The following is a 25,801-nucleotide window of genomic DNA, read 5'->3' as shown; positions in this document are numbered from 1 at the left end:
ACTTAAAAGGTAAGTGCATTTTACTAAAACAGTCATCAATGTCTCTCATGCAGCCTTTCCACAATAAATGTAACCTTATAACCTCAAACCTTAGATCTTTGGAAGCAGTCAGCCCAAATCCAATATAGGCTTTACACCATCAAAACTACGGCTTACAGATATAGATAGCTCATGTGAATTAATTCGCCAGCATGCATCAATAACTGAAAAGTTAATTTTGGGTGGACTGCTTTTTAACCACACACACTAATTACAGCTATAAAACCTCACATCGGCTGAATGGTTATTTGTTATTTGCTGTTCTGTAGAATATTATCACCTTAGAATAAGTAGTACAGAAATCCAATGCCAGCACTATGGACAAAACCCCTATTTTTTTTCTTTAAATCTCCCCCGTGATGGTAATCTAAATTGGCATATGCTGCATATGAATTTTTTTTATTTTTAATAAGTTAATTTATACTCACTGTACCCTCAGGATCCAGTGAGCTTAGTGTGGGCATCTGAAGCCACTTGGGAGTTTCTTCCTGGGAAATGGTGCAGCTGGCTACCCAGCGTGCACCTTACAATCTCATGTCTGTGTAGTGTGAACAAAGCACAGCACACTCGGTCAATTACAGGTTGCCCATTGAGCGGCGCAATGGGCGGCAAGATATGACATACCCTGCTGTGGCGAGGTTCTGCAGAAGTCTACCTTTTTACTGACCTGAAAAGGTAAAATGCTTTAGAAAAAATAAAACAAACATTCTGAACATTTAAGGCACTGTGATCAGCAACAGCAGGGGCCAAACTTCAAATACAGGGTGGGACTCCGCTTTAAAGTAATATTAAACCCTCCTTTTTTTTACCTTAATTCATTGTGAACTACCCATAGAACATTCCTCAGGGCATCTTTTTCTTCCTAAGTGTAAATATATCTGCATAGCTTTTTATTCTAGGGGACTCTTTGTGGGGAATGCAGTGGACACCTGTCTGATCTGTTCAAGGCTATAGCAGTCGTCTACTTACATGCCCATTACAAGGTAAGCCTTGTGAGCTTATATGCTATCTATGATATCCATGCCTTTTTGATATATAGTGACAGATGCATTTGCGTTATGTCTTTTAAAGGATCATTTGGTTTTGTCCCCATTTTACCTAGACTTACCCCATAACAGAAAATATTCCTAAGGAAGTATATATGTACGACCTCTCACAGATACTCTTATGATGGAACCAGTCTAAGGTAAAGCATAGATTCACCCCTCCTTGTCTCAGTTGTTATATACATATACACACTGTAAACTTTGGGGGTCTTTAACCACTTGCCGACCGCGCACCGTCGAAATACGTCCACAAGGTGGCTCTCCTAGGCGAGAGCACGTAATATGACGTCCTGCCTATTAGCCGCCAGTAGGGGCGCGCGCGCGCCCCCTGCTCGCCCTCGACTCCCGTGCGTGTGCCCGGCGGGCGCGATCGCCGCCGGGCACACGCGATCGCTTGGTACAGAGCGGGGAACGGGAGCTGTGTGTGTAAACACACAGCTCTCGTTCCTGTCAGCAGGGGAAATGCTGATTTTCTGTTCATACAATGTATGAACCGAGGATCAGTGTTTCCCCTAGTGAGGCCACCCCCCCCCCCCACAGTAAGAACACACCCAGGCATACTTAACCCCTTCCCCGCCCCCTAGTGTTAACCCCTTCACTGCCAGTGGCATTTTTATAGTAATCCAATGCATTTTTATAGCACTGATCGCTATAAAAATGCCAATGGTCCCAAAAATGTGTCAAAAATGTCCGAAGTGTCCGCCATAATGTCGCAATACCGAAAAAAAAATCGCTGATCGCCGCCATTACTAGTAAAACAAATATTAATAAAAATGCCATAAAAATACCCCCTATTTTGTAAACGCTATAACTTTTGCGCAAACCAATCAATAAATGCTTATTGCGATTTTTTTTTACGAAAAATATGTAGAAGAATACGTATCGGCCTAAACTGAGGAAAAAAAATGTTTTTTTATATATTTTTGGGGGATATTTATTACAGCAAAAAGTAAAAAATATTATTTTTTTTCAAAATTGTCGTTCTATTTTTGTTTATAGCGCAAAAAATAAAAAACGCAGAGGTGATCAAATACCACCAAAAGAAAGCTCTATTTGTGGGAAAAAAAGGGCGCCAATTTTGTTTGGGAGCCACGTCGCACGACCTCGCAATTGACTGTTAAAGCGACGCAGTCCCCAATCGCAAAAAGTACTCTTTGGGCAGCAATATGGTCCGGGGGGTAAGTGGTTAAGCTCCGCGAGACAAGTGCGTAAAACCGTGTCAGTAAAGCAAAGGGTCTTTATTGGTGACCAAACAAAACAAAATAAAGCTTTTCTTCAGCATCCAAAACGTCACAACAAAAGTCCTGCTTGTTTCCAGCATAAATTAGGAAAAAGGCTTTCTTCAAACAACCAAAAGAAAGGCACATACGTTTTTAGTAAGAAGTTCTCCAGACCTTCCCTGCAGACACAGCTTCACTTCCAAAACTACTCAAAAGTCCTCTCTGAGCAGCTAGCAGACTTCCATCTTGTCCTCACAGGTGCACTCTCCCAACTCACTCACTCCCTCCAGCATCACTTCCTGCTTTAATGGGTGGTTGTCTGTGAGATTTTAACCCTTTGTGCGCTGGCTCCCAGGGTTTAGGAGTGGAGGCTCCATCCCACCCAAATAACACTTTGGAGCCTCCAAAATTCCAGGCCCCAAACTACTTTATTAAGATAGAGAAGACTGCGAGCCAGTCCTCTCTGAATTAGCGCCTGCCTGGAACTTTTCACCCACTTTTGGGTGACCCCCTGAACCTTCTACCTCTATTTAAATGGCCCATAGTCCAAACAGTGGTGCCGTATAGCACCCGTCCAGGACCCACCCCCGGTGTCCTGTACATATCCCCCCCCTCTGCCTCAACGCGGAGGTGTTGGAGGCAACAGTAGACACCATACAATGAACTCGGGAGAGGGCATCGGCATTCTGATGCTGTCTCCCGGGTCTGTGCTCTACCATGAAATTGAACTCCTGGAGAGAAAGGAACCACCTTGTTACCCTGGCATTGGTGTGTTTATTCTGTCTCATCCAGGTAAGCGGAGCATGGTCTGACACCAAGCGGAACTTTCTGCCCAGGAGGAAATATCGCAGGGAATCTCGAGCCCACTTGATGGCCAGACACTCCCGCTCCACCACCGCATAGTTTCTTTCAGCTGCCGTCAGCTTCCTACTAAGAAAGACCACAGGGTGCTCCTCCCCATTGATTTCCTGAGACAGGACCGCTCCCAACCCTTCGCTTGAAGCATCTGTCTGTACTACAAAATCTTTTGTAAAATCTGGAGCTACAAGCACCGGATCTTGGCACAAAGCTGTCTTAAGCTTTTGAAAAGCCGTCTCGGCCTCAGCGTTCCACTTTATCATCACTGACTTTCTGCCTCTGGTCAGGTCGGTCAGTGGTGCAGCAACAGTGGCAAAGTTGGGGACAAACCTCCTATAATAGCCAACTATGCCCAAAAAACGCTCTGACCTGCTTCTTGGTTAGGGGACGGGGCCAGTCCTGTATGGCCTCCACCTTACTCATTTGGGGCTTCACCAGCCCTCTACCCACAATATACCCTAGGTATTTTACTTCCTCCATCCCAATGGCACACTTCTCAGGGTTGATGGTGAACCCTGCTCTTCTTAAGGAGTCTACGACTGCCTGAACCCGGGGAAGGTGGGACTCCCAATCAGTGCTGAAGATGACTATGTCATCTAGGTAGACAGAAGCGTACCGTTGGTGTGGACGCAGAGTTTTGTCCATGGCTGAGTGTAGACCAAATGGCATCCTCTTATATTGGAAGTGGACTTCTGGGGTAGAGAAGGCTGTCTTCTCCCTGGCTTCCTTAGTCAGGGGAATCTGCCAGTACCCTTTTGTGAGGTCTAGCGTGGTAATGTACCTGGCAGGCCCCAACCTTTCAATTAGCTCATCTACTCGTGGCATGGGATATGCGTCGAATTTGGAGACTTCATTAAGCTTTCTGAAGTCGTTGCAGAAGCGGAGGGTGCCGTTGGGCTTGGGTACCAACACAATTGGACTTGACCATTCGCTCTGCGACTCTTCAATGACTCCAAGCTCGAACATTCTTTTAACCTCTTCGGACACTACCACCCTATGAGCTTCTGGGATACGGTAAGGCTTTAACCTGACTTTTACATTGGGCTCGGTCACAATGTCATGCTCGATGACGTTGGTGCGACCGGGCAACTCTGAAAACATATCTCTATTTTTTTGTAGAAACTCTTTTGTTTGCTGGGTTTGAGGTCTAGTCAGGGTAGCAGCAACCTGCACCAAGTCGATCCCTGCATGGTCCCCTGACTGTACCCCTACTACCGCGGACACTTGTTCTCTGTCTCTCCAGGGTTTCAACAAATTGATGTGGTAGATCTGGTAGGGTTTTCTTTTCCCTGGCTGGTGTACCTTGTAATCTACCTCACCGACTTTCTCTACTACCTCAAATGGGCCCTGCCATTTGGCCAAGAATTTGCTCTCTACCGTGGGTATTAGAACAGCCACCCGGTCTCCTACTTGGAACTGTCTAATTTTAGCTGACCTGTTATATACTCTCCTTTGGGCATCCTGGGCCTTCTGCATGTGCTCCTTCACCAGTGGCATCACCTTAGCCACCCTCTCTCGCATTTGAGAGATATGCTCTACCACCGTTTTGTGTGGTGAGGATTCACTTTCCCACGTTTCTTTTACCAGGTCGAGTAACCCCCGGGGCCTTCGACCATACACTAACTCAAATGGCGAAAAACCTGTGGATGCTTGCGGGACCTCCCGGATAGCAAATAACAGGGCAGGGAGTAACATATCCCAATCCTTCCCATCTTTCTGGACTACTCTTTTCAACATGGATTTTAGGGTTTTATTGAATCTTTCGACTAGGCCATCGGTCTGTGGGTGGTAGACAGACGTCCGCAACTGCTTAATTTGAAACAATTTGCACAAGTCTGCCATTACCTTTGACATAAAAGGGGTACCCTGGTCTGTCAGGATCTCTTTGGGGAACCCAGTTCGTGAGAACATTTGAAACAACTCCCTGGCGATGGCCTTAGAGGAGGTTTTCCTCAAAGGGACAGCTTCTGGATACCTAGTTGCGTAATCTAGGATGACCAATATGTATTGGTGGCCCTGTGCCGACTTTACCAGGGGTCCCACCAGATCCATAGCGATCCGTTCAAACGGGACTTCGATAATCGGCAAGGGCACCAGAGGGTTTCTATAGTGTGGCACTGGGGCAGTTAACTGGCAAATGGGACAAGACGCACAGTATCTTTTAACCTCGGCCTTCAACCCTGGCCAGTAAAACCGGTCGTTTATCCTGGCCTCTGTTTTCTCCGCCCCCAGGTGTCCTCCCAGTGCATCGTTGTGGGCTAGATCGAGGAGCATCCGCCTATACGGTTGGGGAACCAGCAACTGCTCTATAGTTTCCCCTCGGCTCTCAGCCACTCGAAACAGTAAGTCCCCCTTCAACGCAAAGTGAGGGAACCTCTGGTCTGCGTCTGGCATTTGTGGGACCCCATCAACAACAGAAACCTGCTCTCGAGCATTAACCAAGGCAGGGTCCCGTAATTGGGCGGTACCAAATGCACCTCTGGACACATCTAGATCTGGATGTACTGGCCTTGAGGATGTTTCCCCTTCATCCTCCTCAACCGGGGAGAGCTCCTCATCATCCTCCCCCAGCATAACTTGTAATGAATGGGAAGACCTCCCCCCCCTCAGAGATCAACCCGTGTTTAAGACCTGGGTCAGGGGCACTATCCTCCACATTAGCATTCCCTGCGACTTCATTATCAATGGTAGGTATTTCTACATCAGAGGGGTGTATTTCAGCTCCGGACCCTGTCCCTTCCAGGCCCAGTGCCCCCAGTTCCCCTGGTGGTGCCATTTGCACCTCGTTCCATAGTTCCAGAAATAGTGGACAGTCCCGCCCCACTATGATGTCATGAATTAAACGGTTTACCACCCCGACATCCTGTGTAACTGAGGCATGGCCATAAGAGACAGTCACCGGAACCAAGGGGTACTCCTTGGTATCCCCATGAATGCATACCACCCGAAGAGTTTTAGTCACTGGTCTAAGCCTCCCAAGTACCCTGGCATGTACTAATGTTACCATGCTACCGGAGTCCAGTAGGGCCCTGGCAGGAAGGTGGTTCACCCACACTTCACACTCAAACCGTCCTGCAGCCAGGTCAAGATGAGTGGTACACACACTTCGCACATAGAAGGAGCTTCTCCGACCAGTTCCGCACTCCATAGGCTCCTCCTGCAGTGGGCATTGTGCCCGGGTATGCCCCCAGGACCGATATCGCCAACATTGTATGTCTCCCATCTTTGGTACAGGAACCGACCTCCGTGGTTCTAGGGCAGATGGTGTAAACCTGCGGACGCCAACATCTGGCAAGGCTTCTCTCCTCAGGTTGGTGGCTGGTCTGGGTGTCCTTGGCGTGGGTTCTCGACGCTTGGCAGGCCCAAGCAGGTCCTCCACCACGGTATACCGTACAACCAGCGCTGTAGGTCATCTGGCAGGGACCGTAGGTACCAGTCCATCACCACTCGTTCCACCATTTGTGGGCCTGACAATTTTTCTGGCTGCAGCCATTTTTTGACGAACTGGATTAGTTCATGCATCTGGGACCTGGGCGGTTGGTCCGATTTGTACCGCCAGCGATGCACCCTCTGAGCCCGGACAGCTGTGGTCACTCCCAGGCGGGCCAGGATTTCAGCTTTTAGACGTTCATAGTCTTTGATGTGCTCAGCTGGGAGGTCAAAATAGGCCTTTTGCGGGTCACCAGTGAGAAAAGGCGATATAATGCCGGCCCATTGGTCCCGGGGCCACGCTTCTCTCTCTGCTATCCTTTCAAAGGTGGTAAGAAAGGCTTCCACTTCATCGCTGGGTGTTAGTTTCTGCAAGAAATGGCTGGCTCTAACAGACACTGGGTTGCTAACGGCAACGACCGCTTGCGCTTGTCCCTGAGCCAGCTGTTGTACGGCCTCCTGCAAGGCAGCCACCTGTGCTTGAGTGGACTCCTGCTGGGCCGTAAACTGGGCGGATAGCAGCCGTGTATTTTCCTGCTGCGCAGCTATAGCCTGTGCCAGGGCCTGCTGCTGCTGAGCCATCGCTTCCTCATGGCGACGGTTTGACTCTGCTGACGCTTGCTGCTGGGTCACAGTGGCTTGTGCCAAAGCCTTAACGACCTCCTCCATGCCTTTGTCTGCTGTTTGTAACGCCTGGGCTGACTTCACCCAAGACATGCCATAAGTATACTGTCTCTTTAAATGTCAGTTTTAAACGGTTTTTGCGCCTGCAAATGCACTTTGCCATGAATAAGCACTGAAGCCAGTGCGAAACGTCGGTATTCTCCTGTTCCTATTGCTGTGATCTGCTGTGTTCTTGCTGTTGATTTGAATAAAGACAACCCGTTTGGTTTGGAGTGCGGCTGTCCATCCCTCATCTTTATACCAATATTTGCCTTAGTGCATTGCCTGCACCCTTGGAGTCCTATATTTGTGAAACGACCCTACAATAGACCTACCTTGAGCGGTGATCTTCTCTCTCATTTGCAAATGCACTTTGCCCGCATTCGACACCAATTGTAAACTTTGGGGGTCTTTAAGCTCCGCGAGACAAGTGCGTAAAACCGTGTCAGTAAAGCAAAGGGTCTTTATTGGTGACCAAACAAAACAAAATAAAGCTTTTCTTCAGCATCCAAAACGTCACAACAAAAGTCCTGCTTGTTTCCAGCATAAATTAGGAAAAAGGCTTTCTTCAGAAAAACAACCAAAAGAAAGGCACATACGTTTTTAGTAAGAAGTTCTCCAGACCTTCCCTGCAGACACAGCTTCACTTCCAAAACTACTCAAAAGTCCTCTCTAATACTTTATAATACATATATCCTCATTCGTACTCACTTAATGTTTAAAAATATGTTTGTTTTTTTGTTTTTGTCTCTCATTTTTCTTTTCATGATTAATAAGCAATAATTATTAATATCTGTATATCTGTATTATTACAACATTAATTGTTAGTGCTATGTTTTCTAAAATTCTCAATAAAAACATATTGAAACCCCCAAAAAAAAAAAAAAAAAAAAAAAAAAAAAAAAAAAGTCCTCTCTGAGCAGCTAGCAGACTTCCATCTTGTCCTCACAGGTGCACTCTCCCAACTCACTCACTCCCTCCAGCATCACTTCCTGCTTTAATGGGTGGTTGTCTGTGAGATTTTAACCCCTTGTGCGCTGGCTCCCAGGGTTTAGGAGTGGAGGCTCCATCCCACCCAAATAACACTTTGGAGCCTCCAAAATTCCAGGCCCCAAACTACTTTATTAAGATAGAGAAGACTGCGAGCCAGTCCTCTCTGAATTAGCGCCTGCCTGGAACTTTTCACCCACTTTTGGGTGACCCCCTGAACCTTCTACCTCTATTTAAATGGACCATAGTCCAAACAGTGGTGCCGTATAGCACCCGTCCAGGACCCACCCCCGGTGTCCTGTACAACACATACTCTTGGATAATTTGAGTTATTGCAAAGTATTGTGGCTGCTGTTAGGATTTGTCCTGCATTACTGCACCTGCTGTCACAATGTGTTACCTTTTAGACTGATTCAACTGTGTTTGCTCTATAGCAGCGTATACTTGAGCTCAGTTTACAATTCTTATCAATTTCTTTATTGGATTTAAGGCTGTCTTTTCCCTTCCTTTTTTGTGGGGGCCACAGTGTGATCAGCTGTGATTGGACACGGCTGATCATGTGGTAAAGAGCCTCCGTCAGACTCTTTACCGAGATCGGTGATGCGGTGTGTCAGACTACACTACACCACCGATCGATGTGCTGCATGCCCCCACAGGCACGTGATCGCAGCTTTTCCTGCTGGTTGTCATATGACGCTCAGTCAGGATTACTGAACCACTTCCTGGCCGTCATTTTGCTCTAGGACGGGCAGAAAGTGGCTAATGACTACAAATGATTTATGAAATGATTAATGTTTTCTTTTTCTCTCTATTTGTAGTATGATAATAATATCTGTTCTATAACGCAATATGTTAAAATCTCCTGAAGAAGCAGTGATTATTTATGCAAAACATGTCAAACACACAATGCACAGATTTTTCATGGTGAATTGGTAATGTTAACCTACAGAGTTACATACGCTTTTGTTCATTTAAATCATGTTTTTAATATTGTTGTAACAAAATAAAAATCTAACTTTTTAGACCAATCTTGTGTCTAGCCTATTGTTTATTTGTCTAGTAGTCATTATCATCTGCATATACATGGATGGGTGTCAGTTTCTTGTCAATTAATGGGCTGGAATTTTAATGGGACTCTGCTTTCATTTTCACGTTCCACTTCAAAAATGATTTTTTCACATGCTACTTAGTCAAATATTTTTTTATTAGCGCTGCATTTATTTTGTTTATTTTTTATAATATATATATAAGTGGAGGAGCACAAGGTCTCTAACATCCACCAGCTCTGTGATGTCATCATGGAGGACTGGAAGAGGACACCAGTGGCAACCTGTGAAGCTCTGGTGAACTCCATGTTCAAGAGGGTTAATGCAGTGCTGGAAAATAATGGTTGCACATTGACTCAAACAATGTACTTGTAGGGGGTCATCTGGCCTCTTTAAGCTTAGTCTGTACATAGGAAATAATATGTTTGTAGAGAACGTGTTCTTTTTTAAAGTAATCTAACCTATGGATTCCCTCTCCTGTTGAGATGTCCCTGGCAATTAGTAAGCCTTTATTTTTTAATTTTTGAAAACAGTTTCAGGTTGCAGCCAAACTGAAACTCAGGATTTCCCTTAATAGGGGCAAGGGGAGTATGCATGGAGCCCAGTATCGTTTATCTACCCATCCCAAACCAAAAGTGAAAGGGACATAGAGGGAGTCACAACCTATTTGGGATAAACATCAATAAATCTATTGCTAACTGGGAACATGCCAGTACTTCCATCTGTACCCACTGGTAGTCGTGGTAGATGTGTTATTTGTGCAGTCTGGTGATAGGCGAATAAGTCAGGAACTCTCAAACCACCCAGGAACCTTGGGAGTAAAAAGTGTCCTTTTATTAATATGTGGTAAAAGCAAAGTATTTTATTCTGAAAGTATAACTTGGGAAGTAGATAACTCTGCATAAAAATACAATTCCAGCTACAAAAAAAGGATTCAAGAACACACCAAAACCCTACAGTAAAAAACAATAAAAAATAATCAATCATTTACCACAACGCCATGGAGAAGTCAATGAGTTGAATTATATACTAAACAACTGTAATCAAAAGAATCCCGAAATTCAATGAAAAAAATCTATGTGATCTAAAAAAAAAAACACTCAACATACCAGGTTGTGCTGGCCAGCTTATCTCATCTAGGTACTGGGATGTGATACAGCCTAAAAAGCAACACATTCATTTTGAGCAAAGTCTCCCAAACCCAAAGGACAGGAATGTGGACCATCTTTCCAGGTCTGCAGATATGTGTCTGAAAACTGGGAACAATTGCATTGAAATAGCATTTATATTGACGTGATACCCCAAATAGGGTATAGAGTTAGTGGTTCGTTGAAAGTTTAAAGTTGGTTTTATTTCAGTTTTTGGACTGATGCATATTTGTGTCCATTAACCATGAGGCCAAACATCCTGGCAAAATAATCTAGCAATTTAAGAATAGTTATTGAGGAAGTGGTGGATATGGGAACATCCATCAGCAAAAATGGTTCATCTGTGTCTGCAAATTATGTCCTTAATGGGTATGTATCCGCTGGGAATACAAACAGGAGTGGACAACCCTGTTGGGTGCCCTTTAAATCTGTATACCCAAGCATTTATGCTCTTTGATGGACATTTGGGATGTCAGGGCTGAATATAAGGTCAAATTTCTATTTTGTAAGCATTGATATTTAAACTTAAACTTATTTTTCTTTTCATTCATTTTTGTCATATTAAAAAAAAAAAGTGCAAGATTTAAAAGAAAGTCTTTATTTAGTTAAAAAACAACAACAACAACTTTGCAATGCTTTGTACCAAAGTTGTAATGTTAGTGCCATATTAGAATAAAATGTATACTTTTTTTTTCTATGGTCACATTCAGTGTTGTTCATCTTCCTTTAAAAAAGTAATTGAGTTAGTGACTCAGTTACTTTATTAGCAAAGTAACTAGTTACTTGGAAAAGTAACTGAGATTTTTTTTTTAATATTCTACAATGCAATTACGTTCTATAACATCTTAAATATCAAATATGTTTATATTAACTGATTGAAGAATAAAAACACTATATACAGTATTTTAGAACATTTCATACTGTGTACAATTATTAATAGCAATACTGTACAATATAGATTCAGTGTGAAGTGTGAGTGACACTGCTGCAGTGCACACTGAATCTATATTGTACAGTATTGCTGCCTGGGCAGGTGGAGTGTGATGATGAGCGGTGTCAGTAGGCAGTGGGCAGTGTCAGTAGGCAGTGGGCGGTGTCAGTAGGCAGTGGACGGTGTTAGTAGGCAGTGGACGGTGTTAGTAGGCAGTGGACGGTGTCAGTAGGCAGTAGACGGTGTCAGTAGGCAGTGGACGGTGTCAGTAGGCAGTGAGCGGTGTCAGTAGGCAGTGGACAGTGTCAGTAGGCAGTGGACAGTGTCAGTAGGCAGTGGACGGTGTCAGTAGGCAGTGGACGGTGTCAGTAGGCAGTGAGCGGTGTCAGTAGGCAGTGAGCGGTGTCAGTAGGCAGTGAGCGGTGTCAGTAGGCAGTGGACGGTGTCAGTAGGCAATGAGCGGTGTCAGTAGGCAATGAGCGGTGTCAGTAGGAAATGAGCGGTGTCAGTAGGGACGGTGTCAGTAGGCAGTAGACGGTGTCAGTAGGCAGTGAGCAGTGTCAGTAGGCAGTGGACGGTGTCAGTAGGCAATGAGCGGTGTCAGTAGGCAGTGAGCGGTGTCAGTAGGCAATGAGCGGTGTCAGTAGGGCAGTGAACGGTAACAAAATTCCTTTACAAATAATGCATATTTTAAAATGTTATTAGTAATAACATTTTAAAATATGCATTATTAAATTGTAAAGGAATTTTGTAGTGCAGTTATACACAAGGGGGGGTCAGTCTGTATGACCCTCATGAAATACAGCCTCACCCCCCCTCGGGGCATACAGACTGACCCCGTGAAATAAAGACTCACCCCCCGTGACATACAGACTGACCCCCGTGAAATAAAGACTCACCCCCCGTGACATACAGACTGACCCCCGTGAAATAAAGACTCTCCCCCCCTCGTGACATACAGACTCACCCCCCCCCTCGTGACATACAGACTGATCCCCGTGAAATAAAGACTCAAACCCCCCCGTGACATACAGACTGCCCCCCCCCCCCCGTAGGTAGCTGTCATGAATTACCTCGGCCACCAGAGGGTGCTAGCGGCGCACCGGCACGCGCAATGCGCGCGCAATCGCGGCAGCGCGCTCGTGCACGCGCGCACCGGCGGTAACGGCGCGCGGGAGCGCGCATCGGCGGTAACGGCGCACGGGCACGTGCAGGCGTCCATCTGGCGCCAAAACAAACCTATTTAAAGTGTCCTGGGAGCCTGGCCCCTTGCTGTCCGGGCTGCAGCGTTTCCTGAGACCACCTGTACCTGTACCTGTACCAACTACTCCTGTTTGATCCAGATCCTGATACCCGGCTTGTCTTTGTTGTTCCTGTCTTCCGCCTGCCCTGACCTCGGCTTGTTCTGACCATCCTTCTGCCTGATCCCTGGTACTCCGCCGACCGCCTGTTGCCGACCCGGCTAGTCGACCTCTCTGTTACCTGGGCCTCTCCTGCTTACCAGTCCGGCTGCTCCTGCTTCTTCAGTCTTCTGGGACCCTGTTCAGTCTTCTGGGACCTGCTGCGGCCAGACTCTCCGAATACCTTCCTTTCCGGCTTTCCTGCTGTTCCAGTGTTCCTGCATCCAGGCTGCTACCTACCGACCTGCACCTGCCCTTCAGAGACTTCCTCAGACTTCGCAGAAGCTCCATCTGGCCCCTGCACCAGCGTCATCCCTGGCGCTTGTGCGACTCTGCATTCCCGCTCCCCCTGTCTACTCTACCAGGGGTCCGGGATCAGAGGAGCAACAGCAGCCACTTCCTGCACGTCGGGCTCTCCCTCAAGGTACGTGACAGTACCGGACAGCCATGTCCGAGCCCGCGCAGGGAGTGGATCCGATGCAGGAACTCTGCCACCATTTGGAAGGACTAACCCAGGCCGTCCGAACCCTGCAAGAAGGTTATACACGTCTGGAAAATCGGGTCCAAGCCTTGTCCACTCCTGCCACAGCCTCTGCGACTTCAGGGGCATCCGCTTCGCCATCAGTAATAATGCTGCCACCTGAACCTAAAGTTCCCATGCCCGAGAGGTTTGCAGGAGAACGTAGCAAATTCCGAGCCTTCCGCAACGCTTGCGACTTATACTTCGCTCTCCAACCCCGGACTTTCTCCCTGGAAGCCACTAAGGTGGGCTTCGTCGTTTCGCTACTGTCTGGCGAACCACAAACCTGGGCTCATCGCCTCATGGAGAACAAGGATGAATCACTTGACAGCTTAACAGCCTTCTTCCAGGCTATGTCTCTGCTTTATGAGGACCCGCATCAGACTGCCACTGCAGAAGCTGCATTACATGCTCTACAACAGGGTCGCAGACCCGCAGAGGACTATGTGTCCGAATTCCGTAAATGGTGTTCTGACACAACCTGGAATGACTCGGCTCTTTGCTACCAGTTTCGCCTTGGCCTGTCCGAACCGATAAAAGATGAGCTGGCCCGGGTAGGAGTTCCTGGGACCCTGGATGCTTTAATCAACTTGACCATCCAGATCGATCGGCGCCTGAGGGAGCGCAGGACTGAAAGGACCACTGTCCCATCCCGCCCGGTCTGGATGATGCCACGGGTACCTTCCACGGTCAATCCACCTCCACCAGCTCCCACAGTCTCTTCTATCCCTGATACTTCAGAGCCCATGCAGCTAGGCCTCCTTCGCCCTTCACTTACGCCGGAGGAACGACAACGCCGTAGGGCCAACAACCTGTGCCTGTATTGCGGGGAGTCCGGACACTACGTGAGGACCTGTCCTGCCAAGCTGCGTAAGTGTCAATCCTTGTCGTCTGTATCCCTACCTGTCCTTCCAAGCAATTCCACTCATCTGGCTATCCTTGTTTTATTCCAGCTTCCAGGAAGAACTATACAAACCAGCGCCATTATTGATTCAGGAGCCTGTAGCTGCTTTTTGGATCAATCATTCGCCTTCAGATATCAGATTCCTCTCCGCCCCAGGTCTACTGGACTCTCTGTGTACTTAGCAGACGGCTCGGTGTTAAAATCTGGTCCCGTCACCCAGGAGACCCAGCCTCTTGCCACCACCATTGCCGATAACCATCACAAACTCTTATGCTTGGATGTGATCAACTCCCCCCTGTTCCCTGTCATACTGGGAGTACCATGGCTCCAAGTCCACAACCCCCAGATTGACTGGGCCACTGGTAAAATTGACTTTAACTCTCCATTCTGCCGACAGCATTGCCTGCAACTACCGTCTCCACCTCTGCCATTACTCTGTTCGGACTCTGACATTGAGACTCGTCAATCCGTCCCAGAAATTTATCATGACTATCTGGATGTCTTCAGCAAAAAGGGAGCCGAGACCCTCCCACCTCACAGGGCCTATGACTGCCCCATCGAACTCCTTCCTGGTGCCGAAGTCCCCTTCGGAAGGATCTTTCCCTTAACCGGACTTGAACTTGAGACCCTGAAAACTTATATCGATGACAGCTTGAGGAGGGGGTTCATCCGTGCCTCCACGTCACCCGCGGGTGCGGGCATCTTTTTTGTTGAAAAGAAAGACCATTCCCTTCGCCCCTGTGTGGACTACCGGGAACTCAACAAAATAACTATTAAAAACAGATACCCTCTCCCCTTGGTACCCGAACTATTTCAGCGTCTGGGGTCCGCGGCCATCTTTACTAAATTGGACCTCCGAGGGGCCTACAACCTTGTCCGCATTCGCGAAGGGGATGAGTGGAAGACCGCCTTCCGTACCCGTTTCGGGCACTTTGAATATCTAGTCATGCCCTTTGGGCTCTGCAATGCTCCGGCAACATTCCAACACTTTGTCAATGACATTTTTAGAGATTATCTGGACCTCTTTGTGATCGTCTATCTGGATGATATCCTAATCTTCTCCCCTTCCCTAGAGAAACACCGGGTACATGTGAGGAAGGTGCTTGAACGTCTCCGTACCCACGGACTGTACGCAAAACCCAGCAAATGCGAGTTCGAGCGCCCCAGTATACAGTTTCTGGGACTTATCATCTCTGTAAGGGGCGTAGAGATGGATCCTCAGAAAGTTTCCGCAATTCTTGACTGGCCAGCTCCGACTGACAGAAAAAGTGTTCAGCGATTCGTCGGGTTTGCGAATTTTTATAGGAAGTTCATCAAAGCCTTTTCCAACATCATTTCTCCTATAACGGACTTGACTAAACTGTCTGCTCGGTTTCGCTGGACACCAGAGGCCCAAACAGCCTTCGAAACCCTGAAAGGCTTGTTCACCTCGGCATCCATCCTGAGACATCCCGACGCAAGCCTGCCCTACATTCTTGAAGTAGATGCATCTGAAACCGCGGTTGGAGCAGTCCTCTCTCAGAGGCAGGGTCCCAAGGCACTGCTATATCCTGTCGCATACTTTTCCCGTAAACTATCTGAAGCAGAGAAAAATTACGATGTTGGGGACCGGGAGCTGCTGGCCATAAAAGCCGCCTTGGAGGAGTGGCGGTATCTCCTGGAGGGCGCAGCGCACCCGATTTTGATTTTTACAGATCACAAGAACCTGGAGTACCTGAGGGTGGCCAAGAGACTTAGACCACGCCAGGCCAGGTGGGCACTTTTTTTTACGAGATTTTCATTCCACATTACGTACAGGCCAGGGTCAAAAAATGTCAAGCCGGATGCTCTTTCCCGCATGTACGCCAGTTCGGAGCCTCCCAATCCTCCGGATACTATCCTGTCATCAGGGAACTTTTTGTTACTACAAAGAGACTTGGTACCCCGGATCAGGCAGGCATCCGCTGGCATTTCTTCTCCACCTGATTTGGAGCTACAATCCAGGGACGGTTTGCTATGGTACCGGGATAAGATCTTCGTACCCGAGGGGCTGCGAGTTAGTGTTCTGGGCTCCTGCCATGACCACAAGCTGGCTGGGCACTTTGGGATACAAAAGACCGCTGAACTTCTGCAACGCACCTTTTGGTGGCCCCAACTCCTGAAGGACTGCAAAGATTATGTGGAATCGTGCACTACGTGCATTCGAAACAAAGGTAGTAAACTCAGAGCCTGGGGGCTCCTTAAGCCATTACCCGTACCGGAAAGACCTTGGAGAAGGATCTCCATGGACTTCATCGTGGAACTTCCCCCATCAGAGGGCTTCACCACTATCTTTGTGGTAGTGGACAGGCTGTCTAAGATGGCACACTTTGTCCCCTTAAAGGGCACACCCTCGGCTCCAGAGACGGCTAAAGTCTTCATCAGAGAAATTGTCAGACTCCACGGCATTCCTGCGGATATTGTGTCCGATCGTGGAGTACAGTTCACCTCTAGGTTTTGGAGGGCACTTTGCAGTAGTCTTGAGATCGGCCTATCGTTTTCCTCAGCATACCATCCTCAGTCAAATGGGCAGACGGAGAGAACGAATCAGACCCTTGAACAGTATCTCCGCTGCTTCTCGTCCTTTTCGCAAGAAGACTGGGTTTCTCTGCTGCCCTTGGCGGAGTTCGCTTATAATAATTCTATCCATTCGGCCACCAAACAGTCTCCTTTCTTTGCCAACTATGGGTTCCATCCACTGTTCCTCTCCAATTCTGTTCCAGAAAGTACGGTACCCGCCGTTCAAGACACCTTGGATTTCTTTAACTCAAATAACAGGATCCTGCAGGAAACAATGACCCAAACACAGGAACGCAATAAGGAAATCTTTGACAGGAGAAGAAGGGGGGAACTCGACTTAGTACCCGGAACTAAAGTTTACTTGTCCACCTTGAACTTAAGGCTTGCATGCCCTACGAAGAAACTAGGTCCTAAGTTCGTGGGTCCCTTTGCTGTCAAGAGAAGAATAAATGAGGTGGCCTACGAACTTGACTTACCAGAGTCCTTTCGAATCCACCCGGTGTTTCATGTTGCCCTGCTCAAACCGGACGTTCCCAACTCCTTCCCTGGACGGGATACCGATCCCCCAGAACCAGTATTAGTCGATGGTGAGGAGGAATTTGAGGTGGAATCTATCCTGGATTGCAGGAAGAGACGCAACCAAATTCAGTTCCTCGTTAAATGGAAGGGGTATGGGCCGGAGGAAAATTCATGGGAACCGGAGGACAACATACACGCCGAAAGACTAATTCAGTTGTTTAAGGTCTCTCACCCGCTGAAGATGACTCAGTTGGGCATCCGGAGGCTGCCCCTTGGGGGGGGGCAATGTCATGAATTACCTCGGCCACCAGAGGGCGCTAGCGGCGCACCGGCACGCGCAATGCGCGCGCAATCGCGGCAGCGCGCTCGTGCACGCGCGCACCGGCGGTAACGGCGCGCGGGAGCGCGCATCGGCGGTAACGGCGCGCGGGCACGTGCAGGCGTCCATCTGGCGCCAAAACAAACCTATTTAAAGTGTCCTGGGAGCCTGGCCCCTTGCTGTCCGGGCTGCAGCGTTTCCTGAGACCACCTGTACCTGTACCTGTACCAACTACTCCTGCTTGATCCAGATCCTGATACCCGGCTTGTCTTTGTTGTTCCTGTCTTCCGCCTGCCCTGACCTCGGCTTGTTCTGACCATCCTTCTGCCTGATCCCTGGTACTCCGCCGACCGCCTGTTGCCGACCCGGCTAGTCGACCTCTCTGTTACCTGGGCCTCTCCTGCTTACCAGTCCGGCTGCTCCTGCTTCTTCAGTCTTCTGGGACCCTGTTCAGTCTTCTGGGACCTGCTGCGGCCAGACTCTCCGAATACCTTCCTTTCCGGCTTTCCTGCTGTTCCAGTGTTCCTGCATCCAGGCTGCTACCTACCGACCTGCACCTGCCCTTCAGAGACTTCCTCAGACTTCGCAGAAGCTCCATCTGGCCCCTGCACCAGCGTCATCCCTGGCGCTTGTGCGACTCTGCATTCCCGCTCCCCCTGTCTACTCTACCAGGGGTCCGGGATCAGAGGAGCAACAGCAGCCACTTCCTGCACGTCGGGCTCTCCCTCAAGGTACGTGACAGTAGCCTATACAGCTTGTTGCTGTACCTTGTACCTCGCAGCCGCTGTCATCCAGATCCAGTGTAATCTGCAGTGTATCTCTCGGCGGGTGAAGGGTTACTATGACGCGGCTGTGTTCGTCGGCTGATGCCGGATTTCAAAATGCGCAGCGGGAGCCAGGGCGCCGCGGGAGGTCGTGACGAAAGGACCGAGTACAGCTGAGCCGAGCTGTGGAGCCTGGTCACTGGGCTGCTGCATGCTGGGCAGTGGGCTGGAGCGGTGGAGGAGGTTGGACTCGATGCTGCTCTCTCCGCCGTGGCTGGAGGAGAGGAGGAGAAGGTGGGTGGGCACTGGGTGGAGAATCAGAGTCAAAGTGAGAGAGGCGCACAGTGCAGGCCAAATGTGACGTCACTGGTTGCTACACGCCAAGCGGGGCGGCCCTAGCAACCAGTGAGTTTAGCTTTTAGTTACAGTGGCAGGCTGGCTGAAATTTTGGTGCATCCCTAGTAATTACGGTAACGCCGCCCAAGTAATGGGAACGGCGTTGCCGTGAGGGGAAGACTAATCTGGTAGATTACTCGTTACCCTCAAAAGGGGCTGTGTTAGGTAACAGCGTTTATTTTAACGCCGTTACTTACAACACTGGTCACATTAGTTGTCTTAAAACTAACACTGGTCAAAGTATAACAAAAAAAAAAAAAAGATTTTTCTTTTTAGTAACAAAACATATTTTCCAAGACAATACCATCAAACGAAAATCTAGTTTGTCCTCCAAAAAAATACACACTATGGGCCAGATTCACAGAAGAGATACGACGGCGTATCTCCTGATACGCCGTCGTATCTCTGAGAGTATCTATACCGTGGGATCTTAGGATGCAATACTTCGGCCGCCGATGGGTGGAGTTTGCGTCGTTTTCCAGCGTCGGGTATGCAAATGTGCTTTTACGCAGATCCACAAAGGTTTTCGCGTTCGTTACGTCGTCGCTAGTCGTTTTTTCCCGTCGCAAAGTTAGGCCTGCTTTAACATGGCTTAAATTTAGACGAGCCATGTTAAAGTATGGCCGTCGTTCCCGCGTCGAATTTCAATTTTTTTTTTTGTGCGTAAGACGTCCGGGAATACGAAAGTACGTTACACACGTCGCCGTTCAAAAAAACGACGTCACTTCGCGCAAAGCACTGGCGGGAATTTCAAAACAGAGCATGTGCAGTACGTCCGGCGCGGGAGCGCGCCTAATTTAAATGGTACACGCCCCATTTGAATTAGGCGGGCTTGCGCCAGACGCCTTTACGTTACACCGCCGTAAGTTTACACGCAAGTGCTTGGTGAATCAGGCACTTGCGCTGAAAACTTGGGGCGGTGTAACATATAGACGATACGATACGCAGTTATATGTGAATCTGGCCCTATACTTATTACATCTTTGTCATAAGTAATAATAAAGTTATTGCCCAATCAATAGGCCCATAGTGGAAATGGAAAATTTGCTCTGGTCCATAGAGTAGGTGTGAGCTGAACTGGTTAAAAGTCAAATTCCAACCTAAAGGCTTGATAATGCCAAGTACATAGTAGAGCTGTGTTGATCAATGCAGGCTTAAGGCAGGCACACTGGAAAAACAACTGTTCTACAGATGCTCTGTTCATACCATACACGTGCAGCATGTTGCATTTTTATGTAATGTAATGCACACAAATGCTTTACAAAACACAAAGCAACGAGTGTTGTGCATAGAGTTAAATGAAGCAGAAATCAAAGTGAAATCAAATTAAGAAGGGGACAGAAAATGCTCCTCTGAATAGTAGAGATACAGTAGGTATCTTCTGGTGTCTCCTTTAAAATGAGGACTTTAAAAAAGTATAGGTTAACTTTAATGTCACCCTATTGGCACTATGTACTGGTTGCCAGCAATTTTACTGAAAGTTGAAGCCGCTCCATCTCTTTTGAATGTTTTTGCTATGTCAACTTCTATTTTTATCATTTTAAATAGAAAAATAATCTTATACCGAATGATAATTATCTTCTCTGAAAAAGCCTTGTAGGTACAATCAAAGTTTCATGAAAACACAATAAATCACATTTCATGTCCCAAAAAATACACATATTAGCACAAACCATACTGAAATCCAATATTACATTTACATTGAAATACAGTTTACAAATGATGCCTTAAAGAGTAGAAAAGTTCAGGGACACTAATCATTAACTCCAGACTTTACTAGTAAAATCCATCATCTTTTATAGGACTTTTTATATATGCAATAAACTGGATTCAGCTACCTTGAAGGTCTTTCTTCAACAAACAACACTTTTACAGCACACATAAATTGTGCTTTTTGGTATTTGCCTCATTTCAAATGTAAATTATTTGAAACCAAATTAAGTTAGGCAACTGCAGAGTAGCATTTTGCTTTATTTCACAAAATAAATGCATTATACTCAGACAGGTTAACGTTTGCACAGTCCTATACTGAGGTTTCATCAGTCAAGTGTATATGAAATTGAAAAAAATATATATATGAATATATATGCAGAACAAAAGCTATAAACAGTGATACAAAAAAAATGGTGTTGTGCCATTTATAATACAAAAAAATACTAGAATACTCGGATAGAAAAAGATTACATAAACCAACATACATAATTATGGCCTTTGTAAACCCAATGATTCCACCACACAACCATGCCACAGTTACTGAGCAATTGAGTTTAATTAAAGAATTTCAACCATTTTGATATCAGACTCATTTTTTAATATTTTCAAATACATGTTAGAATTCTCATTTTTTACATAAAAATGTACTTAAAACCTCCAAATCAATATACTATATATTTTCTGAAAGCCAAGCCCTTAAGAATTAAAAAAAAAAGGTAGCTGCCATTTTTATGTTGCAAGATATTTGTGTAACTGTTTATCAAATCTATTGTTTCAGTAAAAAAAAAAAAAAATGAATTTTAGTTCACACAAATTCCCAAATTTCCTGTAATTAACAAGACTATGTTAAGTAGCTAAATACCAAACATGTCAAGCCTTGCGCATCACATCCACAACATAGATGACACTTTAAAAACCCTGTAAAGCCACCCAAATTATTTCTGTTACACAGCTAGAACTCTGGCAAAGAAAACCATCTAGCAGCTGCTACTGTATGCTTTAATGGCCCCCTCAGGATAAAATGCCCACTTTTCTTTCAGTCCCCAACTGCCGAGTTCAGCCACTGGGAACAGCTAAAGGAGCTAAGCTAATACCCATTACTTCTGGGTATGGAGAAGTATATTTACTCCCCTTTCTCTCATATGGCAGCCCTGTTTGCTTGGTGATTTTGACGTTTGGGGTGTCTTTGTGGCACAAAAAACTGGAATGCATAATTTTTGGGAGCTTCCTTCCACGTTCTCACTCAAAGAGATTAGTGACATCTACATGAGCATGCAGTTCTAACAAATAATTGTTTTAATGCCATCCATCACTCAAGTACTTGACTCTGTTAATGCTCATATCAACTAAAATGTGCTCATTATGTGTTTCATAATTAAAGCACATCTTGTACTTCAAAGCAAGTGACAACCTGGCCCTTGGTGACAAGTGTATCGGTTTGTCCATAGAATGAACTAATCTGCCCCGCAATGACAGGATTTTGATTTGTAGTGGTCTGGAGTGGAAATGGGCAATGAACTCCTGGACTGGACTCAGGTCTGGGAGCAGACTTTTTCTTGTGATAAGCTGGTCCCAACCCAGAATCCTGAATGCTCAGAATTCAACCAAATCTTTTCAAGGTATAAGCTGTGCTGACTGTTTCTTCAACAACACGTTTTCCAGATATCCCACAATGGGGATGCCCTGGAAGTATAACAAGACAATCACAGGGACTAGAACCCTGGTGAACACATGGGGATTCAGAAGACAGGCCAAATGCGGACGCCTGCATCGATCACCTGGAGGGATTAGGGCTACAGCAACTTATATGCGGGCCAACACATGCTTCAGGTCACACACTCGACCTAATTTTCAGACAAAATCTGAAAATAAGCATTTTAGAAAATGAACCATTGCCATGGACAGACCACCATGCAATCAATTTCATAATCTCCAAAATTCCCCTAGTGATAAAAGCACCCAAGCCGGTGACAATACACTGGGCTAGATCTCAGAAGAAGCTTCATTCGGAACTCTTTAAATCTACCTTGGGAAACAGAATCAAAACAATCCATCCACATCAAACAGCCGCAGATACACTGGATGCCGTAAACGCAGCCCTGCTACAGTCAGCCGAATTTAGTAGCACCGAAACGCAAAGCCTGCATCCGAAAAAGAAAGTCTGGCTGGTTCAACAACCAGCTGTCGCTTCTGAAGCAAGAGCGCAGAAGGGCGGAAGCCGCCTGGAAAAGAAGCCCTGCAGAGGATAACCTCATCATCTACAAGGCAATAACAACACGATATCATAAAGAAATCTTCAAAGCCAAGAAACATCATTTTTCTATGGCGATTAACAGCGCCCTAAACCGCCCCCACAAACTCTTCAAGATGGTCACCCAGACCATGAATCCAGGATGTCTTGAAGTCCCCAACTCAGACACCCAAGAGTTCTGTAATGAACTATCGGATTTCTTCATCAACAAAATTGAAAGAATCCGGGAAAGCATCTTGCAAAACAATACCCCCCTCAACCCCACAGTCAATCAACCACAAAACACCCACAGAAACGCTCTACAATCAACAAAGTTCACGCTGGAACCGATCTCCATCGATACCACAAAAAATATCATTGGTGCTTTGCGGAACAGCACATCGCCCAATGATATCATCCCCACCAAACTGCTGAAGGAATGTGCCGACATCCTGGCACCACCCATCACACAGCTTATAAACCAGTCATTTAAGGAAGGCACAGTGCCATCCCTGTTGAAAGAGGGCACAATCCAGCCCATCTTGAAAAAACCTAACCTGGATCCCAAGGACCCAACTCACCGCCGTCCCATAACAGGCCTAAATGTTCTCTCCAAGATAATGGAGAAAGTAGTGGTACAACAGCTGCAACAGCATCTAGATACACACAATCTACTGGATCCATTACAATCAGGCTTCCGTCCCGGACACGGGACAGAAACGGCCTTACTCAAAATATGGGACGATGCCCTCGAGGCCGCAGACGAAGGAGAATCTTGTCTCCTGGTTCTGCTGGACCTAAGCGCAGCCTTTGACACGGTAGACCACAAACTGTTACTGATGCGACTAGCCAAGGTAGCAGAAGTCGCAGAAGGTGATTTACCATGGTTTTCTTCCTTTCTTGAAAACCGATCACAAACAGTTAAATTGGGTTCTTTCACGTCGGAAAAGCGCACAGTGTCATGTGGAGTCCCCCAAGGATCCCCCCCGTCACCGGTGCTTTTCAACATCTATCTTCGCCCTCTCTTTGATATTATCAGTAGCCAAGAACTACTCTATCACTCTTATGCAGACGATACGCAACTGTATTTTCGCATCTGCAACAAAAAGGATCATCATCCCAGTTTAGAGAAATGTCTCTCTTTGATAGAAAACTGGATGACAAAGAGTTATCTTAAACTCAACAGTTCAAAAACAGAACTCCTTATGTTTCACGCCAGCCGAAAGAGTCAACTGGCAACAACCTGGACACCCCCGCCCATTCTGGGCCAAATCATCACCCCTAGCTCCAAAGTCAAAAGTCTCGGGGTCATCTTCGACACCTTCATGACAATGGACGCACAAATAGGGTCAGTAGTCAGCGGAGCGCACCATCTGTTGCGCCTACTACGCAGACTTATTACATTTATCCCCAAAGAAGACGTAGCAGTCGTGGTGGGAACAATCGTGAATTCCAGACTGGACTATGCTAACGCCCTGTACCTCGGACTCCCAAAGTACCAAATCTCCCGTCTGCAAGTCGTTCAGAATACGGCCGCCAGACTGGTGACTGGGAAAAAAAAATGGGAATCAATCTCACCTTCGTTGAGAACCCTTCACTGGCTGCCAGTAAAAGATAGAATTGCATTTAAAGCACTCTGCCTGACACATAAGTGCATCCATGGGAAGGCTCCGCAATATCTTTGCGACAAGATAGAACCTCACAATTCGAATCGCGTTCTGCGATCCACCGACCAAAATCTGGTCAGGGTACCAAAAAACCAAATACAAGTCCAAAGGAGAAAGAAGGTTTGCTTTTCAGGGTCCTAGACTATGGAACGCTTTACCAACCAGCATTCGCTTGGAGGAAAACCACCTGACTTTCAGAAGACAGATCAAAACTCTGCTCTTTTGATGTCATGAGACACGAACAACTAGCGCCCAGAAGCGATTCAGTTTGCATGCGCCGCGCTTTATAAGTTTTTCATTCATTCATTCATTCATTCAAATGTAAGGGCTACAAACTAAAATCACTGGTGATCCACAGCAAAACAACTGAATTGCTGGAAAAATAGGCACATGCAATGACGCATTTTTGATGTCTACAAAGGCTAGAAAGGCTCCCTGATGGTGGAAGGCTATGACTGGTGGATTCCAAGTAGAATTTCTGGGGTCAGATGAAAATATTTAGGACTTTGACATCCTAGATAGGGTGTATGCCCGCTTTTGATTTTGGAACCGTGAAAAAGTTGCAATAAAAATACCAGAAACCTTTCCATCACAGAAAGGGGGCAATAACCCTTTGCTCCAGAAGACCAGCGACGGCTGCATGGAGGTCTGCTAATCTGTGTAGTGACAAAGGATGGTTGATGGACATGAACTGAGAAGCTGAAAACAGAACTTTAGTTTTTAGCCCCATGAAAAAGAAAGCTTCTGTATTCAGGCTAAAAAATGTCCACCCACTATGGAAATCGGGGGTGTCCCTTTATGCCAAGTGCTGACATGAACACCATAAAGATACACAAAAATATATAAAATTCCCCAGTAAAATAAGCAGTTTATGTCCAAGACTGGGAGATCTATTGTACACAAAACATAAAAATAAGGCAGAAGTTCCCTGCTTGTCCTTGTGAAATAGTGAACCTTTATTCAAAAAATAATTGAAAACACGATGAGTATTTATTTTATTTTAATAAAGCAACAGTGTTTGTCTTTATTTACACTTTTTCTTTTACTGAGTGGAGTTATTATAAACCCCTTACTTATTCACATAAGGGGGGGGTGGTATCTGGGGGCCTACTTCTTATTACCATTTCAATACAGGCCACTTTTAGCCCCTTCCTGCCCAGGCCAGCTTTCAGCAGTGTCACACTTTAAATGACAATTGTGCGGGTCATGCGACACTGTACCCATATGAAATTCTTCATCTGCCCCCCCCCCCCCCACACACACACACACAAACACACAAAAATAGAGCTTCATTTGGTGGCATATGGCTGGCACTGGCTTGTTTATTTTTTGCGCTACAGATAAAAAAAAGACTGCACATGTGAAAAAAATAAAAACACATGTTTCTTTGTTTCGGTTATAACATTTTGTAAATAAGTATGTTTTCTCCTTCACTGATGGGCACTGGTGAAGCAGCACTGA

At 46.5% G+C, this 25,801-nt stretch overlaps 1 protein-coding gene across 1 annotated transcript in view; it reads right to left on the bottom strand.

Annotated features, from left to right (window-relative positions):
• The window catches only part of ULK4 (unc-51 like kinase 4), a 798,383-nt gene that overhangs the window by 396,103 nt on the left and 376,479 nt on the right, over positions 1–25,801 (bottom strand). The gene's annotated exons all lie outside the window — the stretch shown is intronic.

The sequence above is a fragment of the Rana temporaria genome, chromosome 5 (assembly GCF_905171775.1).
Source record: "Rana temporaria chromosome 5, aRanTem1.1, whole genome shotgun sequence".
NCBI classification, from domain to species: domain Eukaryota; kingdom Metazoa; phylum Chordata; class Amphibia; order Anura; family Ranidae; genus Rana; species Rana temporaria.
Note: the sequence above shows the minus strand (reverse complement) of the source record. Positions and strands in the feature narration are given on the sequence as shown.